Below are 20495 nucleotides of genomic sequence, written 5' to 3' on the forward strand. Positions count from 1 at the left end.
CATGAAGGGCCATTCGACACTGTCAAAGGCCTTCTCTGAATCCAAAGCCACTAGGCATGCGTCCAGACCTCGCACTTGTGCCCCATGAATCAGGTTGATAGTCTTCCTGATGTTAATGATCCCTGCCTTCCCCTAATGAATCCCACTTGATCTCCATGCACTAGAAATGGCATAACCCCCTTCAATCTTGTTCCCAGCACTTTAGCCAGTATCTTCACATCTCCATTGAAGAGGGAGATGGGCCTACAAGGGGAGCACCTGGTGGGGTCCTTCCCCTCCTTTGGGATTGCAACAATGATTGCCACCTTCATCGTGGGGGGGGGGTGGGTGGTTCACCTCCTAAGCATGCGTTAAATACCTTTACTTGAAACAGGGCTAACAGGGATTGAAATTATTTGTAAAATGTTATTGTGAAACCGTCTTCCCACGGGGCAGTCCCTGATTTCATCCCACTGATGGCCTGCAGGACTTTGTCTACAGTTATGGGGTTCTCAAGCATTTCCACCATGTCTTTGGGGAGCCCTGGGATTGGTAGCCTTCTCAATTAATCTATTTTGTCCTCCTCCATTGCCCATTCCGGCGAGTAGAGGGTACTGTAGTATTTTACAAATTCACTCCCAATGATCTTGATGTCATACAGGCACTTATTCTCCTCTGTCTTTATAGCCCCTATGGGCCTCCTTTTTGTCTCCACCCTCAGTCTCCAAGCCAGGATCCTATCTGCGCTATCCTGCTTTACGTGATATTTCTGTTTCAGGAACAGGATTTTTTTTTTCTTTGTACTACATTAGGATGGCTTTCAATTGTGTCTTATTCCGTCAGAGCTCTTTCGCGTTGGCTGGCGTAATATACTGCCCTTGGGTACCTCCCGGTTGTATTTGCTCTATTTTCCTACAGAGCGCAACCTCCTTCTCCCCCCTTTCTCTCTTTTTCTTGGAACATATTCTCATCAGGGTCCCCCGAATAGTTACCTTAAATCCCTCCCAGACTGATTGGATTCCCACCTCCCCTGTGTCATTGAAAAGGAAGTGCTCCTTGATTTCCTTAATCAGATCCAGTTGCACTGCTTTATCCTTTAGCAGGAAGTCATTACAATTCCAGTTCCCCGGGGCCCCTTGGTCCCCTCATATCCACGAGCATGTTTACCATATCATGGTCTGACCATGGGATAGGAGCTACCTGGGATTGCAAGTCATGATCCTTTAAGGTCGAGTCTACGAGGACCAGGTCAATGCAGGAGAAGGAATTGTGGACCGCAGAGTAGAAGGTGAAAGGCATGTCCCCTTCTGGAACTGGGTGGGGGGAATCACATAGCCACAGTACGTCATTGACCTCTTTGAAGTGTTCTGAGTCACCAGGCTTTTCCCTGCTCATTTGTCCCTCCCCCTTCGTCTTACGGTCCCTTAGTGGGCCGAACACCATATTGAAGTCCCCTCCTACCAACTAATTGGCCTTCAACAAATGTTATTTATTTATCCCTGAACTTCTCCCAGAATTCACATTGATGCACATTTGGTGCGCATATTGAACCAATTGTGATTTTAACACCATGCAATTGACCCTTTGCAAACAAATACCTCCCGTTGGGGTCAGCCAGAACTGAATCTATCATTAAACCCAGCCGGGTTGAGATCAAAACTGTGACCCCACACCCCTTCTTGACGTCAGAAGCCATAATCACCTGCCCCACCTCCCGAGAACGCAGTTTGGGTTCCCCCCTTCTTCCAGTGTGTTTCCTGGACACACCTCCAGTCGAGGTTGGTCCTCTTGAACTCACAGAGTACCATAGATTTTTTGGAAGGTGAATTGAGGCCTCAGGCATTTAGGGAGCCAATACACATTTCACCATGGCCAGACATGTGCTTTTTTCCAAGGTATCACTCTACTCACCCCTTCCCTGAGACAAATCCATGTTTTGGCCCCTTTCAGCTGGGCCCCTACACCACACCATCTATGGAGGACATTCGTTCCCTGAATATTAACAACCCTCTCCTCCATCTTGCCCCTACAGCATCCAACCCCGCCCGCAACCATCTCTTCTGCCGGGATTGAATCACCAGCGGTCCTCCCACGCGAGGACCAAGTTAACTAAGCACTTTAATTGGAGCCCCCTTTCCTGCCCTCTTTTCCAACAACTTTCAATTCACATACTAATCTACCCCCCTTATGTTATGCATTGAGACCCAGTGCTATACTTCCCGGCCTGATCCGCCGGTTCAGTTGGGGCCCGCCAGAGGGGAGCCGAGCTTCCTGAATTTTCTTGATCCTGTGACTTTACGTCTATTTGGATCCTTTATGTGCCATCACCTGTCCTCCTGGTTCTTTTCCTTGTCAGCCATTTTTTGCCCATCTCCTCCCATTAACTCCTCCATGACCCTTCTTATATCTTCCATGGTCACCAGTTTGCAGCTGTAGCCCTCGATTTCAAAAGATATAGAGAAGGGGAACCCCCATCGGTTTCTCACCCCCTTCTCAGTGAGCCACTTCGGGATCTCCCCCAGGTCCACAAGATGTATCCCTCACCTTTGTGTGGTGCAGATTTTAGGTGTGGGGCCCCCCTATGCAGACTGGGGACACTCCCTCTCCATGTGCCATGTGGCTCCTTATGTGCTCCGAGGCTGGGGCTGCCAGTCCCATCAGGCGGATGCCCTCCTCCTCACCAGTGTACCCAGCACCAATCAGTGTAGGCTCCAATCAGCCTCCAGGTAAGACTTAAATATGTGAGACCCCCTTCTCATGGGCCCAAGTGCTTGCTCTGAGTCCCTTGGCACCAGCAGGGCTTGACTTTCCACCTCCATCTGGGCGTGGACATAGGCCTCGCTCCCTCTCCTTGTATCTCGTAGGGAAGCCCCCATGGGCCTTGCTTGGGCACCAGCCCAGCTCCTCTGTCTCGCGTCTGCTCTCTCTCCCCTCTGCAGGACCCACCCGGTCATTGTCTGTTGTCCTCGGGTGCCCAGGCGGCTATCCTCCCCCACCACCACTGTCGATGGAGGTCTCCTCTCCCCCATGCGGACCAGCACCTCCACACAGGCTGGCCACCCAGCTGTCAGTTGGGGGGGTCCTCACTCCTACATCGTCACTATCTTTTGGTATGCCGAGGGTGGGTCCTTCACTTACCTCCACTCCACCCTCAGCCTGCTCTCTCTGTTCTTCCTCACGCCGGCGTCTCTTCTGTGCGCTGCGTTCACCTTCAGTGCCCCAGCCGGCGGCGAGGAACACTTTCATTTTCGCCTGGTGATGTGGCGGCTGTTTCTCCCCCAATAACGAGACGATTTCACCTGTTTTTTCGGCCACAGGTGCTGCTGGGCTTCCCACTCCACTAGTTAAACCCGTAGAATAGAGGGGGCAAAAAGTTGGGGCTCAAGCCACTTTTCCGGTCCCTAACTCTGGAGGATCACGCTGAGGGTTTCGACATCAGCGCGCCCCACTGGTGGCCTCCCGTCATTGTCTTTCTTAATGGATTTTCCGTTGAATTATAATTGAACTTTTTGAAATTCCCCTGGAATAATGGAACGGTTGTAAGGAGAGATGAGACCATCAACATAAAAAATAAAAATAAATCTATTTGTCTGTCAGCATCCTTGAGAGCGGTTTCTCTGGGGTTCAAGAAGCTACGTTTGAAATAACACTGCCCTGTAAAACAAAGACAAATTCCTCAAGTGAAATGCATTTTTTTGTCTCATTTGCATATCCACAATGCATTGCTCATGTGGGTCTGAACTGGATAAGCACTTTCTGTGATTTTGATGTGGCCTTTGTGACTTAGCTGAAATGACTTACTCCCACGTTTCAGGTGCAATGTTTTTTTCAAGAACATTTAAACTCACAATAACTTTGAAGGTGTTTGCTAAGCATGCTTCAATGCTCCAACTGCAAGGATGTCAGACTATACTGCATCCTTGCCTGCTCGGATATAAAAGATAAGTATGGAATTGAACTGCTCTCTGTAACAAATACAAACTACTAGAGCAAAAGACTTGAATTTGAACTTATTTGCATACAGGTTATGCAGTGTGCCTTTGGCTCTGACTACCAATCATGGTAAATGGGTACACTGTGACATGTGTGACTTAGCTGTAGTGATTTATTATACTTTCACCTTTTAGGTGGAAGGGTTTTTCTAAGCCTTTATAAAGCCACCATTATAATTCAACTCATGATATCCCATATAGCAGCACCAGTCACTCTAAGGTGAAACCTCAACTTTGTGAAAATTATCTTGCTAACGTTTGTTTTTCCTTCTGTATGACATATTGCAAAGATGTGTTCTGGCTCCTAACATCAGACAGTGTGGATTTCTCCTAGTGTTTATGATGGAGAGTCTGGGTTCTATTAATGACATGGGAGCAAGTATTACGCATCTTTCTTTTCTTTATTTTAAATAGAAGTACGAATATTGGTAAAGATAAAACAAGCTACACTGCCCAAGTAAACTCCTGACTCCATCTTCCCAAGTAATCATTCCAGTGTCACATAAATATGACATTTGTGCTCTTTTATTCCTCTAATTAAGAAAGGATCCAAGGGTATGCCCGGTTGTTTTAAGTGATGTTTCTATAAAGATTTTTGGGGAAATAATTAAGAACAAATCACTTGATTAGGTGGATGAAGATAATATTTTGCCCAATACACAGTTGTGTTTTCACCCCGGTGTTAGGATGGAGGAGCAAGTCTCAACGTATCGCTCGTGATTGATAATTATTATGGGGTAACAAAAGGGAATGTGTTTTTGGCATTCATGGACCTTTCCATAGTATTCAACAAGGTGGGCCGATTACTCTTAGGGGTCCACCTATTGTAGGGATTGAGCCGGATCTTCTTAGTATTCTGAGTCAATTATACACCCGAACAGAAGCCTTTGTTAGCTATGGTTGTTTGGGTGAATGCACAACCAATTTTTCAATTAATTAAGCGGTATGACAAAGCTGTGTTATTTCTGCTTTGCTTTTTAATGTGCACTTATGAGTGGTGCAGCCCAAGGAGACTGGTAGAAATACATATGGGAAACTATTGGTTCCCCAAGCCCACACTGTCAGATTTGGTCTCAATGATAGGATGGAACGAGTTGACACGTAGTGTAGATGGTGAAGCCTACTCACCAATGTGCCTGTCTCATTGTGGAAATGTGACAGCAGATTGGTCTATTAATGAAAAGACTGGAGGCAGGAGACACAGGATCCACGGGTTCGGCAGGTCGTAATGCAGGTATGGTAATAACTGGCACCAGTAAACTGAAAAGCAGAATGAGCAGGTCAGCAGCAGGCAACGGGGCGTAACTAAGGAAAAAACAAGGCCAATAAACCCACTGACCTGGAGTCTGGTTGAGCAAACATAAAAAAAGTCATGTATGCAATACTGAGAAATCCCTGGTTTTCCCTGTAACAAGACAATCAGAAATCAACAGGGGAAAGCGGAATGGCAAATACATAAAGCAAGGGTAGAGGTTCACAGTCTTACCAATGTGAGACTCCTGTCTCTGGAGTGACGAGATGTGCAGTTTGTAGAAAACATGGCAGCACAGGAATAATCCAAAAACAAAGTGACCAAAGTTCCACACTCACTCCCGATGGCACGCGGACGCCTTAAAATTCAGGTACACAATAGTAAAGTCTCTAGTGTGTGTACCAGAGTAAGAAAGTACAAAGTCCAATATTCTGTAGTCCAGAACACACAATCCTAGATGAAACGAGGCAGGTATGACGGCAGGCAAAAGGAATCCAAAAAACAATCCGAGGTCAGGAAGGTAGCCGGCAGGAGGGTACACAAGGATTAATCCAAGCAGGTGAAAGGAAGTCCGGGTCGGGAATCCGTGAAAGGCAACAGAGGGAAAACGGAAAACAGAGGAGGGTTGGGAGGAAAGGTAGAACAGGGGCAAGGTTTCAAGGAGCGAAATGTCAAAGTAGTCCAAAACAACACCACCAAAATATTTTCAGAAAAAGTGAACAACACAAGGGGAGGTGCTTAAGAATGCATAATCACATGACCAGGGTTAACGTTGTTCTGTGTGAAAGGCAGGACACAGATTTATGGAGTGGACGCCAGCGTTGCCATGCCAACTTCCAGGCACCTGGCTGTGTCTTTAGCAGCAAGAAGCGTCTGCACTGTGGTAGTGGAAAATGGGCATGTGAATGCTTCAAGCCTGATGGGGATGAGACATGCATGAACACCCTTGACAGGGTTTTCTGTTTCCATGCTACAAGGAAATGGGAGCGGAACCTGACATCCACGAAGTATGGGATTCTGGATATTCCTTTGCAATGGTCTTATACAGGTGATATCTCCATGACATCATCAAATCTCTAAAATATTCCCGAGCTCTTGGAGCAGATGGGGCCCCTATGGGCTTATTAAAAATTATTATATCACTTTACGGCAGGACCAGTGTCAAAGTTAGATTGTCTGCTATGGGAGTCACAACTACTTAAATGCCAACCAGTGTGGGCCTAAAACAAGGCTGTATATTGTCTCCTTTCCTTTTCAATCTTTACCTTGCAAACCTAATGCACAAATTGCATTCTGGGAATCATTTCCTCCTAGCCTAGGTACTTCTCATATTCAATGGCTCTGCTATGCTGATGAACATGTGCTACTGGCCTATTCTGTGAGAGGTCTTCAACAACAATTAAGTAAGATGTATGATTATACAATCAAAAACGGGCTCAACATCACTGTGAATTCAAGAAAAACAATAATCTTTAAAGCACGGAGGAAGAAAGCTCCACATAAACACATATGAACGATTGTCTCACAGGCCCTTGAAATTGTATTGATGGTAACCATAGATAATAAATGAAATTGGCATCCCCTGCTGGGAATACCTGTACTATTGGTGTTATTAAGAGATTTGCCAAAGAACATAGTGGCTATTTTATTGCCTCTTACTTGAAACAATACAAAGTTAAGATTTCTCCAATTATTCTACATGGTGCATCAGTATGAGGACATGATCAAGTTGACAATATTAAGAAAATGGAAGGGCGCTGTCTTAAGTCACTTTTTAACTGCCCTAGCTATCTTCCAATAGAGTACCTCTATGTCGAATTTGGCCTTAACAGATAGTTAGCAAGCTCAAACTTTGCATGGCATACCTTTACCGGAAACTGGTAAATAGTCCACCGGACACCCTCTTGTACCCTATCCTTCAGGCCACTCGTAACACCTATAGTGGGGTTGGGACCTCTTCTTTAATGAGTCTCATGGGTAGTAAGATTATTCGTTGCCATAGCCTTGGACTGGATCAAGGTTGTTTTCCATTGCAACGGTTTTTGAGCCAGACCAAAAAAGAAGTGCTCTCCCTGGATCAGGAGCAAATCATTACGGACCTGTCATGTAAATCGCTTAGCAGTGAGTTTATTAATGAAGGCTTGAAACTCTCACATTATCCCGTTTATCTACTGGATATCCCCTATAGTATTATAATACACAAATACCTCTTCCTTAAATGTAATCTGGTCAACACCTTGGAGGTTACAGGATTTAGAAGCGGTTGTCACAAAGATAGGAGGGTATGCAGACTATGTGGCAACAATGTGACTGAGACTGCTAAATGTCTTGTGACAGGCTGTGAAAGCCTAGCGTTGCTGCGCCATAGGATGTATTTGGCTTGTGGGAGAGTCGCTCTTGTGGAAAGTAGATATGAAAGATGCTGGGAAAGATTTTTTTCCGGAAACAAATTGGTGCTTATTTATTACATGACTAAAATGTGGTGCCTTGTTAAGCAAATCTTTAACATTATGACTTCTTAGTTGGATGTCTGTTTCTATTGCATTGGATATACTTTTTCTGTTTTTATATGTTTGTTGAATTTGCTTACAAAGCCATATCAGCTAAATGATACCAAATAAAACCAAAATGTGTACTGAAATGAATTAGATGTTCCACGTTAGCCAATAATTCATCCCTTGTTTAGCATATGCGGATGACATAACCCTTATAGGAAGAACAGAAGTGGCACTGCAAACATTATTGACCACATATTTAGAGTGTATGACTGCTAAGAAGATGATAGTTAATAAGAGCAGATCACAGGTTATGGTACATAGGAGAATACAACATGAATAAAGTTCCATCCTTTCTTGTGGAGGCAGAAGCACAGAAGAGAGTAACACATTTTGTTTATTTAGTTGTTAGATGTGTGCTGCATTTCTCCAGTAGCAGCAAAGTGTGGTTTAGGAGGGGGTAGGGCTGTGACATCAGGGAATGGGTGGACATTTGTTTACCTCTCAGACACCTTGAATGCCGTGCATATAACGCTAAAATGAGCACTTGTGCACCTTGTATTACCAGACTCGTGAAGATGTTAGAGTGGGTTAGGATCTCAAATGTTTTGTAGTGTTGTGCTCCAGCAATGCAGGTGTACGAGGGGGGTGCTGATTACAATGCCAAGTGGACGGGTGACAGATAGTTTGTGCCTCTTCATTGACTTTTGCAATTGTCTTTATTCCATTGCGACAAAAGAAATCCTAATTATTACTTACCAGTCTTTGTTATGTTTTGAAAGATAACTGTACCTACTTGAAGGGTCTCTCCCTAGATACTGCAATGACGTGCTACCAAACTAAAAGGGGATAGAGATGATAAAAAGCTTTGGTGGGCGACTCATACATAAACAAAACAGAAACATTCGTAATTCCTGAAGTTGGACACCTGAAATTCAAATTTCTGACTTCATTTATATCATTAATTGTCAACCCCAAAAACAAAGTAAATTGAACAAAGTTTATTGGTTGTTTTTATTATTATTTTTCATTTTTGCAGTTTTTATCGTCCTTATTTTTTAGGTTATTTTGTTTTTAAGGAAGGGAAGAACCAGGGGAAGAGAAAACACAAACAACATAAACAGCCCCACTCCCCAATCAAAATGAAATATATTGCCAGTTCCCTTCACTGCCAAACCCACCACAAAAACACTGCCAGCATTTTCAAATGCAATCAAGATGGTGCTTCAAAAAATGATGACGCCCGCTTGCCCAAATTGATTCCTCCCATGATTCTCCCCAGATAATCAAACCCCTCCTGGCAGCATGTCCCTAGGTGCCAGGTAATGCTGTCCATCTCCCTGCCCTCTGGGACACGGAAACTGCAGCCCACACACACTGGCATGCTGCCTAGAACGGAACTGGAAGGACTCACTCATAAACGAAACTCACTTTTACTTGGGTTGATAACACGTTTTACCAGTGTTTCGTGTGATGTGGCTGCAACATCCTCTTACTCACTGGTTTGATACAGGGGGTGAAAAGTGTAATACACTTCCTGATACCAGCCCTGTAGGTGGTTATGGTGGCCCACAGTGCCCACTGAGTGGGTGGCAGTGATCTTAGCCTCTCCTGATGGTCACCTGGCGCATGGCAAACGTAAATGGTTTAGTCTTTGCTGCTAGAAACCCCTCATTTGACATTCAACATTGAATAGTCCCAGGCACTAGAGAGGGGTGGCAAATGGGGGAGGCATTCCCTTTGCCGCCCATGTAATTCTGCATTGACCCTCGAACCTCCCTTGCACCTTATTGTGTTAAATGCCTCCTCTGCCTCATCCCTCTACTACTGGCTCAGCTGCCTGCTCTTCCACCCTCTCACCTGCATGCTGCCCCCTTCTTCCCATCCCCCTCCACCACAGTTTCAACTGTATACCCCCTTCATTCTTTTCCCTCCACCTGCCCCTCACACTCCTCACTCTCAGCATTTCTCCCACCAATACTCCAAGCACCAGCTTCACCCCTGGTACCACCACCAAGACCACCAGCAGCAACCACAGTAGCCACAGCATAGGTTGTCCTATACCTGTGCATCCCTCTCTTCAGATTGAAGGTAGGAGAACAATAGTGAAATTAACCAATGCCCTCACCTGGATCAAGATTGCTGATAAGCAGAGCTGCATCTTTGACTTCCAACCATAGCCGTGCATTTTATTTGACGGAAGGGTTGTCTACAAAAAACACAAATACATGGATCTACTACACAAACTGACCTAAAAAAGCGCTTCCCAAATTAAAATAGATTTCTAGACTATTGGTCTCATTACGAGTCCGGCGGTAACCCAGCATTTTACCGGCACCTAACTTCCCAGTGCCACCAGGACATTACAAGTCCCGCAGACCAGGAAGCATGGGAATGGGCTCCAGTGCCGATGCTTCTGTGATGAGTTTGTCTACTGAGGTTGCTGCGCCTGGTAGGGTCTGACTTGTTGGGCGCAGCCGGCCCCAGGAAAGGGAAACTTGTAATTTGCCGGACTGGAAACAAGACCGTCAAGGTGGTAGTAAGGCCCTATGAAAAGAAAGGTTTCAATATTGAAAGAACACATCTTTCAGTATGCGCAATCCTCATCCTTAGCAAGAAAACAAATTGCTCCCTAATCTCCCACCACAATTTCTTCAAATCCTACTCACCTATCTGCAGTCCCCGAACTCCCATCTGAAAATGCTAATCTCAGCCGAATCCTGGCATGATCTCTGTGTCTATGGGTAGGGTTTCGAATCTCACCTGAAACGTTCAGGTGTCACTATTTACCTGCTTGTTGTGGAGCTCTGAGTATGGGCCTTGTGTGGCGCAAGGCTGCACATAATTTATGACAGACGCAGTTCTGTTTACTTCACAGGCCCAGCTTCGCTCTGCCGGCAAAGGCGCAAAGTCAGCCTATTTATTCACTCTTGTCCGTGATGACGTCACACGTCATCGCGAGGTCCACGTGATATCACCCTCCACCCCATTTTTATAACAGTAAAACTTTGCCTTTCTGAACATGTCATAAACAACGGTAAGGCACATAATGAAAAGAACATACAACAGAAAATACAACACGTTGAGGAACTCACTGTTACCCCAGGCTATGGTAATTCACTGGGCTTTATGTCCCATGAGTATCCACCACTCAGGTGCTGAGGTCATAGTCTCTCAGTCGCATCGGGGGCCCACTCAGTTACCGGGAGGGGAATCGTTTTTCAACCTCAATGGCTGGGGAGGGTTCTGGGCAATGTCTGTCTCCCTAGGGTGCGGGCTCCACCATCCTTTCTCGGTATGGATCTCTTAGTTTTTTGTCCTCTGTGTCACTTACTTCGGTGGGTTGGGATGTGTTGCCCACTGTCTGTGCCAGTCCGTTTGCAGCCGGGGTGGGCCTGAGAGCCTCTGAAAGAAACTGGAGTTCTGTTTTACTAGCCCATGATCATCTGCCCCAGTCACTTGTGACCCTTGCACTACTTTGAGAGGTGAGGGCTCATGTGGGAGAGGCAACTTTCCTGCTGGGATACAGGCTCTTACCATAAATGTGTCACCTACCACTATATCATGTTCTCGCAGACCTCGCCTGACATTCTCTTTTTGGATCACAGTTTCCCTGCGGGTACGCACACTTTCATGGTCTATTGTTCCTGGGATTCTCCCTTCCATTTCTGGGTACCTATGAAATAAGGCTTCTGCAGGGCCCACTCCGGTGGAGCAGTGGGGGGTGGTTCTATGCTCAAACAGAAACTGAACATGGCTCGTTTCTCGCATGCCCCTTGTCCATGTGCTGTGCAAAAGCATTTGAGTGTGAGCATCTGCTTCACCATTCGCGCGTGACCATATAGGTGTGATTTTTTGGTGTTCAATTCTTCTCTTGGCTAGGATTTCTTCTAGGCAAGTGCTTTGGAATGGAAAGACGTTGTCCGAGCATACTGTCTTGGGAATCCGTGGGTAGTAAACATTTTCTCCATCACTGGTAATACATCTTGTAGGGCGAGGTGCGGGGCAAACTCTACTTCAAGGTACCAGGACCATTGGTCCATCATGACCAGCAAGTGTGAATCTCTTTGTGTGGAGCCAAGGTGCATGTGAATGGTTTCCCCCAGCTCTTTGCTTTGAGGCATGCACTGGATGGACGGTTGGCACCACTTTCAGGCACAAATAAATTCCTCAACTTTCAATTCTGGTGATGGGAACCAGACCTTGAGCCTCAGGGTGCTCTTCATTTTGGCAGTGCTTTGGTGACCGTGATGAGCAAGGGCAATCACTCTGTCGAATAGGTCCTTGGGGATTACTATGTGGGGCCCTGTCATCTGTAAACGTTAGCTCACTTCGCACTTTACATAGTTGTTCCAGGGTATTTTTTGCCTCTTGTGTTTTGGAACCCAGGTCCTCAAGAGCAGATTTCCACTGTCCCGACTCCATCGCGTCACGCAGTTTTTGGAACCATCTGTCGTGGCTTGATGCTGCCTTGAGTTTAGCAACGTCCATCAAGTTGGCAATTGAGCTTTCTACGATTAGTCAAAGGTGCTCCTCTGCTGCAGCAACATCCTTGGGGGGGTTGTGTTTGTCTCTTTTGGGTGGCGGGATAGGTTATCTGTGGCGTTGCTCTGTCCAGGCCTGTATTTGAGGACGATGTTGTACTCTTGGAGTGCGAGCAATCATTTTTCAATACGTGGCAGGGGGTTGGCTGACCCACCCATCATTATGGGTAAAAGGGGTTTGTGATCCATGACTACTTTCAACAGTTTCCTATAGGAATATACATGGAAATGGCGACATCGCCACATCATGGCCAGAGCTTCGCTCTCGTTCTGAGAATACCTCTGCTCTTTTGGAGAGAGCGCTCGGCTGGCAAATGCTGCAGTGCATGGGGAGACATCTTTGTTGGTCTGGGTGAGGATGGCCCCAAGTCCAAAAGGGCTAATGTCAACGATGATCTCAGTGGCTTTTTGTGAGTCAAAGAACGCAAAGATGCATTCATCTGACAGTGCCTTCTTGATGTTCTCAAACAAGTTTTGTTCCAGAGCTGTCCATCTCTACTCCGTGGATTGCTTTGTGAAGTTTCTCAGGGGCTCGGATAGGGTGGCCAGGTTTTCATTGAAGCGGTCACTGTAGGTTACCATCCCTAGGAAACCCCTGACCTCTGAGACGGAATCTGGGGCCTTGGCCTTCTGGATGCCCCTGACCTTTGGTGTCCTCTTAAGCTGCAAAATTCGATTTTGTTCTTAAGAAACTTGCATTTTTCGCGATGAAGAGTTAGGCCCAGTGACTGGATCGACGACAGAACCTTCTCTAGCCGCTCAAAGTGTTCACTCTCTGACTTGGCGTGCACCAGAATATCGTTGCTCACATTCAAGGTTCCTGGCAGCTCCGCCAGTGCTCCGCATATGGCATTTTGAAACACCTCAGTGGCTGACGAGATGCCAAAGTTCAGCCTTTTATATCTGTAGAGGCTGATGTGGCTTGTGTATGTCATGATGTATCAACTCTCCTGGTGTAGTAGAGGTTGGTCATAACCTGAGCCGAAGTCAAGCTTGGAAAAGACTGTTGCGCCTTCTATTTCTGAGATAATGTCATCCAGTGTAAGGGCCAAGTGCCTTTCTCTTCTAATTGACATGTTGGGCAGTTGCTTGTTGACACAAATGCGGATGCTGTCCTGTTGTTTGGGTTTGTGGGCAACAACAATTGGGGACACCCAGCGGTGGGACCTTTGACTTGCTTGATGAAATTGAGGTCCAATAAGTTCCGTATTTATTTCTCAACTTTGTCGCAAAGGTTAAAGGGCACTCTTCAGTGTTTCATCGCCACTGGCTGGACTGTGACGTCAATGTGTGCCTCTCAATTTGTACGGCTCTCCCCGCGATGGCTCGCCTACACAAAGGCTGACCATTTTGTTTGTGCAGCTTTGAGCTTTTGAGCTGGGCGCGATCATTCTCTGGCATAGGTGTTTGCGGTTTCAGCTGGTGCGTGGATTCTTTCCCGGGACACTTCTCGCCTGGGCTTGAATTCTATTGGTTCACATTGGAACTTTCAGTTGAACTTGCATATTCCTGCCTTGGGTAGGAGGGGGTGATGGACTATGGATGCCCCCTTAGCCTGACTGCATTCCTCCACCTCACACTATATGCCGGACTTTTGGACACATTGTACTGTACGATAACGTGCATATTGTAGGTCAACGTGCATGGGGCTAAGACTGCCTCTTTGTCCTGCCTGATTGTGTCGTCTTTTTGACTTTTAAAAGACCAAATGTTTAGTGTTTTAAACTTCTTTTATTTTTTTATCTGCTTAACCGTTTAACTGTGTAGTATTCTTTTATCATTCACATCAGTCGCAATCTACATGCTCATTGTTTAAGTGTGTAAGATAACTATGTAATTTCTTTGCTGTAAATCAATGAGTAATTCCTTGAGCTCTAACTGCTGGGAACCTAGCCACTAAGTAGGGTGGTGAAGGGTGGAACATCAGGAATATAATTGCAATCTCCCGCCATTATACTGAAAAGAAAAGCTAAAACTGAGATTTCTCTGGGAGGTAGGCCAAGGAAAATGTTTAAAATATTTAAAATGATACAGGATGTTAATGTGCTGATTTTCGGAAATTGAGGGGCTATTGCATGATATAGGGGATGCCCCCTCCTTATAGCCAAATCTAATTCTGTGGTAGAGGATCATGCAATAGTAGGTATTACTGAAATCACCACAGATCCCCGACTGGCCCCCAATTTTTCTGTCCAAAAGTAATCCTCTGGGGAAACCAATACACCTTTCGAAGGAATTGCTGAAGGCATATGTGGTTGAGAAAATGCCAGACCAACAGGAGGGCAAATTGTGTAGGCTGGTGGCAGGGAACTGTGATACCTTAAGATTTCTGGAGCTCATGCGGGAAGAAATCGCAGAGCTCAAGTGCGATATACGGAGGCTGACTATATTGGTGGAGGGTTTGATGCTACGGGTTCCAATCCCCTGTGGGCACCCAAGGACACAGGGTTTGTAGCATGGAGCTGAGGGGGAGGGAGGAGCAGGATGAGGGAGGACGGGAGGCTAATGGTCTGAGCCTTCCGCCCAAGATTCTAGTACTTCCAGTAAATAGTGTTGTCTCTTCCTCGTCAAATATAATTCCTCCTCACTGACAGGGTGGTAGAGGGGAGGGTGGGGTTGAAGGGAACTCAGGCCCCGCTCATAAGGGTTTTGGTCCTGAGAACCAGGAATGGTTCTATCTTATGAACGTCCCAAATAATCCGACCGCCAGGCATGAACAGGGTGATAGCCTGCTGATTAAAATCAGTCACTGGTTAAGGCATAGGAGGGGGTGTCTAGTATTGATTCACAGCTACCTAGTTTCCTGTTAGAGACTAGTGGGCCCACAGGGGGTGGATGCCATTAAAGTTGGGGTACAGGATTCCCGTTTCATAAAGGGTCTCCTGAAAATGGAGCAACGGGCCCTTCCCCCTGCTCACCTACAGATCTCTATTAGAATGTCACCCCCCAAGCGGTCTTTGAGTTCCCAGACGGGTGGGCTGAGGCATGTCCGTGATGGCCCGATTGGACCTTATCGCATACCACAGTCCCATTTTGGGCAGGCACCCTTCACCCGGCCTTATGATACGAGCCTGATTGGACCCCATTGTACGCCAGGAGGTCAGCACCAGTCTTGCAAGCTTACCACCCGGTTATGTATTGGGAGTCACCCAGGGGTAATGGAAAGCTGAAGAAGGCTGTCTAGTGAAGTCTGCCCAAAAAGTGTGGGGATACAGCAGCTTCTCATTTGCCTCAGTGTAAACCAGGGGTGGGTTCATAGCACTGGAATTATTGGGCACCCTGAGCAAGGTTGGATTTGGATTTCTTCTGCTCTCACCCGGGAAGTGGACGACAGGGTGTTGCGAGTAAATCCAAACCAAGGTGTGGTAGATTTCCCACAAGACACTTTGGACGGGGTGCAGGTTTTATCCTGGAACATAGCTCGGGTTGACAAACATCCTATTGACGAGGACTGGCGTTTGGTCATTAGAGGGTTTGAGGTGGTTTCGCTGCACGAAACCTGGGCCCTGAAATGAACAACTCTGCATGGGCATGCAACCTTTTTTGTACTTTCACTCAAAGGACCAAGATGATGCCCGTCTGGGGACCTGGTGATCTGGGTCAAGACCTCCATTTGCAAAACTGTCACAGTGCTGGATATGCACTCTCCTGATGTATTGGCTCTGGACTTGGTATTGTGGGATAACACCCCAGTCCTTGTTGTTAATTTTTACAGCCGGTGCATGCCTGGTGGAGGGGTGTCTTCCCTCGAGAAGATTACAAAGGAAGTTATGGCATGGAGACGGTGCTCCTCCGGACTTCCAAACATTTTGATTATGGGGGACCTCAATGCCCAGATTGAGCCGGTGTCCACTTTGGTTGACGCCACGATAGAAGAGGATAATGTCTGGGGTGTGATTCCCCTGCTTACTCGCCCCCAAAGGAGTCAGTATGAGGCAGCGGATGAGATGGTCATCCTGTTAGCCTCGGTTAATCTTAGGGCGTGTAATGGATGTTATACAGGCGACCGCCCTGCGGCGCATACTTTTGATAATGGTCAGGCGTCTACCAAAATGTATCACATGTTTGTCAATCCGGAAGCCTGGAGATTTATTTGCGGAATTTGAAATCACCAGGAGGGTGGAGAGCGACCACCAGCCCCTATGTATGGCAGTGAGTACGGATTTTGGGGGGGGTATAGGAGGGAGGAAGGGCACCCAAGATGGCATAACACTTGCCCCTGATTTATTGGACCAGGCGAGAAAGAATGTGAGGTGGGGTCGCTTGGACCTGGAAGGGGTTCTCCCGCAGGTGTATGCTGGAATTTGCCCTGTTCTCGAGGACTTTGCAAGGTCAGACCGGAGAGATGCTGCAGCCTTGATTATGTACCATGAGTAAATCATGGGGACAGTAGGAGCCTTTTGTTCAAAACCTGCGACAAACACATATAAACCCAGGGAGAAAGCGAAACCCTGGTATGACAGGTAGTGCCGGGAAGCCAATGGTGCGCCTTATCGCAGATTCTAAGTGTAAAGTGCCCCTGAGATGTGTTGTGGTCAGACAGGCAAGAACTGCTTACCGCATGTTGTTGAGTGAGAAGAAAAGGGCCTGGCATGAGGAGCTATGGGGGGATCTCCTGGAAGCAATTACCTGTGAGGATGCTAGGGGATTTTGGTCCAAGATGGGGGGTGTACACTGGGGAGCTAACCCCAGCTGCATGGTTTAATTCTGGAAACAGTATGGGCAGATTATTATGGTAACCTTTAACGCGAGGAACCCAGGACTTCGATGGAGCTCTGCACTTCTGGTGATTGCCCTGTGCTGGCTCCGGCTCTACCCCTATCTCCCATGATGCTCACAGAGGCCCAGGTGGAGCGTGTGTTGGCCAGCAACATAGTTCTGGGGTCTTGGACTTGGGCTGATATATTCCCAATACATAAAAAGGGTGCACGCAATGACCCCATCAACTTTAAACCGATTTCGTTGCTGGATGCTGGGGGTAAGACGTTTGCCAGGGCACTTTTATTCCACGTGGATGAGTGGGTATTGAGCTCCGGTGTAGTTGTAATATGCTGGTCAAGTGGCCCAGCGAGTAGAGAGCTCGCTTTGAAATCCGTGCAGAGCTTGATAATGCAGGTTCGAATTCCGGCAGGCCAAACTCAGCCTTTCATCCTTCCGAGGTTGATAAATGAGCACCACACACCATGGGTAATAATAAGCAGCGCTCAGATACGTTGAGGGTTCGTAGCGCTATATAAATGCCAAATTATTATTATTGATCATCGTCAGGCGGGATTTTGTGAGGGCCTGTGCACAATAGACCAAAGTCTCTGCCTGCGCTTGAGCTGTGAAAAATATTGTGTCCTGAGAAAAAGGTCAGTGTCTATGCTGTGTTTGTGGACCCCCGCACGGCTTTTGATACCGTCCCAGAGGCACGTTTGTGTAAGGTCCTGGAGGAGCTTGGGATCCATGTGGCTCTGCTTTCAGAGTCTTTTCACAGAGAAATCAGCGGTGGTCCGCTGGAGCCAAGAGGGAAACACTTCCCTTAGTATTGCTATACAGAAGGGAGTCCACCAGGGATGTGTGTTAGTGCCGAGGCTGTTCTGCATTTTCATTAATGAAGTTTTGAAGAGGCTGTTGGCTTAGTTAACGTAAGGTGGGCATATACATATTTGAGCTCCAGATATGAATGACTTCTAAGGTGAAAGATCAGGTTTGATTGTAGCCATATGTTGCTAATCCACCTGGTCACGCAGGACATGCAATACCTTTGTATTTTGGACTTGTTGGAAGTGACTTCCCCAGCCTCCAAGACAACTACCACATCTCTGGGTCAGGTTTGTTATCTCAGAGACCTTGAGTTAACCTGCCTTCCAGCTCGATTCCTTACTGGCAGCTTTCACTGGGAGTGCATCTTGTGTTAATATTGTGCTTGGGGCCTCCATCTCATGGAACATACCCCCACCGTGTTACCTCTTCCAAATTCAATAAAGTCCTAATATAAGGTCTAAATGGAGGCACATTAGAGTGACTGTTAGCAGGGGAGATTTGGGCAACAGTCTTTCGCATTGGACAATCTTTTTTTGCTTGACACGAGAATAAGGACTTCAATTGAAAAAAAAAGACATCTCAACATTTCAAGACCACTCTCTATTTTAGGAAAAGTGGATTTGCAAAGTTTTGAAGGGGATTGTGATTGAGGGCATGACATGCATGTAACCCTGCATTTAATGCTATGATTAATGAAGTACAATTTAATTGTGTTGGTGAAAAAACAAAATATATATAAAATAAGATATTATTTCCTAATGTATGCTTTCGAATTTGAAGAAATAAAAAACAATTAGAAGATAATGTGGAAGTTGGGTTGTGTGTCATATGCGTTATTCTTTGGAGCCTGTGTGTGTTCTTTTATGTGCTTTGTTATTCTGCCAGGCAATGAAATCCCCTATTTTCCTTTGCACACTGTCCGTTATCCATCTTGTATCACTTTGGGCCCCGGAATATTAGTGACAACATGGAAGGTGTTGGTGTCGCCCACCTGCAAGGGGTGTATGTGTTTGTTTGAGGTGATTTCACCTCGCAGGCAGGGAGGACTCCCCTGCCGGGGTTGAGGAGTTGGAGAATCTGAGGGACAGAAAGCATGCATGCGGGAGAAAGAAAAAGAGAGCTGAGGAGGAGATCTAAGGGAAGCCCACAGTGGCTACTGTAATGTGGCAGCCCCCTCAGGGGGCATACAAACTGTATCAACAAGTCCTAAGAGGAACCATTTAAGGTGAAGTACCCATTGTGATCAATCTACACGATCATTAATGATTGAGAAACATAACTAATGTGTGAATATTTGTAATTTACTTAATGATTGAATCTGATTCCAAAAATTGTGAAATATGATATGTACTCTTCTGAATATTGACTGAATATTGATTTTAGTAACTATAGGTTTTCAAGGGATTGGAGTGCCCATGAAATATGGTCACTTTGTTTATCTTCTATGTATGTTATTGACTTGTGATACCAGAGTAAGCTATTTCTCCCTCGCACCCTTAACTTAAAAGAAAATCCCTATGAGCTACTCTATAGCTCTAAATACCAGAATTAGTCAAAATGAATTCCCAAATCTGGCGCGTTTAATCACTTTCCAATCTTGTATTGCAATAGTCAAGCCTAGAGAGAACCAGAGCTGGTGTGACATTGAGTCTCTGGGGGAAGGTGAGGAAAGGTAGACTTTCTTTAAGAGGGAAAAGCTGAAAGTGGGACTTTTTGGCAATGTCCTGAGTATGAGGGAGGAAGGAGAGAGAGGAGTCGAAGATGACTCAGAGGTTTCTTGCTCCTGAAGAGGGAGCAGGGGGAGATCCAGTGGAAGAAGGCTAGAGTGAAGGGAAGAAGTAGGGTGCCGGGATCCCAATAGGGAGGATCTCTGTTTTGCTGGCATTGAGGAAAAGATCATTAGCAGTAAACCAGGGCTGGATGGCTGAGTGGCACTCAGGGATAAAGCGAGGTGCAAGGGCATCTGTAGGTACTTTTAAGAATAGTTGTGTGTCATCAGAATAGCACTGGAAGTTGGGGGAGAAGGAGGAAATGAGGTGTGCCAGCAGAGTAAGGTGGATGTTAAAGAGCCAATTTGGAATGCAGCCCTAGGAGATGCCACAGGAGGAGGAGGAAGTAGGGCATGAGAAGGTGCCCAGTATGACTTTGGAGGAGCAGTCAGTTAGGAAGGAGGTAAGCCAGTCCAGTTCCTGCTTCGAGATATCATGGGTGTCAGGGAGCCTTTTATGAAGATGGAATGTTTCTCTGTGTCAAAAGCTTAAGAGCGATCAAGGAGGATGAGGACAGCTGGGGCGTTGGAATCAAGAGATGCGAGCAGTCCTGCACGGATGTTCAGAAGAGAAGTGTTCGTGCCTCTGGCTGCTCGGAATCCAGACTGATGGTCATGAAGACCGCCAACAAGTTCAGTGTGGGAGTTAAGTTGTGGGAGGATTTAACATTTAAAATTTAACATTTACTTTGTTTACAGTGTCAAATAAAAGTGGTACTGTGCATATCTGGTATCTGTGTGATAGCAGTGTACCAAACATTAGTGACCTGATTCACAGTGTGTTTTTCTATGGGGATTGTACCATTATTAAGCACTTCTGTGAATCAAGCCCTAAATTGGTTTGTGGTGACATGCACCATTTCACAGAAAGTGCATTTAAATTAGTTGTCATCCATTGTCATGGTTCGAGTGCATTTCTCATAGGTCGAGTAGCTA

At 46.3% G+C, this 20495-nt stretch overlaps 1 protein-coding gene across 4 annotated transcripts in view; it reads right to left on the reverse strand.

Moving 5' to 3' along the window:
• Positions 1-20495, reverse strand: part of LOC138569270 (uncharacterized) — a 754354-nt gene that overhangs the window by 644618 nt on the left and 89241 nt on the right. The gene's annotated exons all lie outside the window — the stretch shown is intronic.

Source organism: Ambystoma mexicanum, chromosome 2q (assembly GCF_040938575.1).
Source record: "Ambystoma mexicanum isolate Mex_15411 chromosome 2q, UKY_AmexF1_1, whole genome shotgun sequence".
Classification (NCBI taxonomy): domain Eukaryota; kingdom Metazoa; phylum Chordata; class Amphibia; order Caudata; family Ambystomatidae; genus Ambystoma; species Ambystoma mexicanum.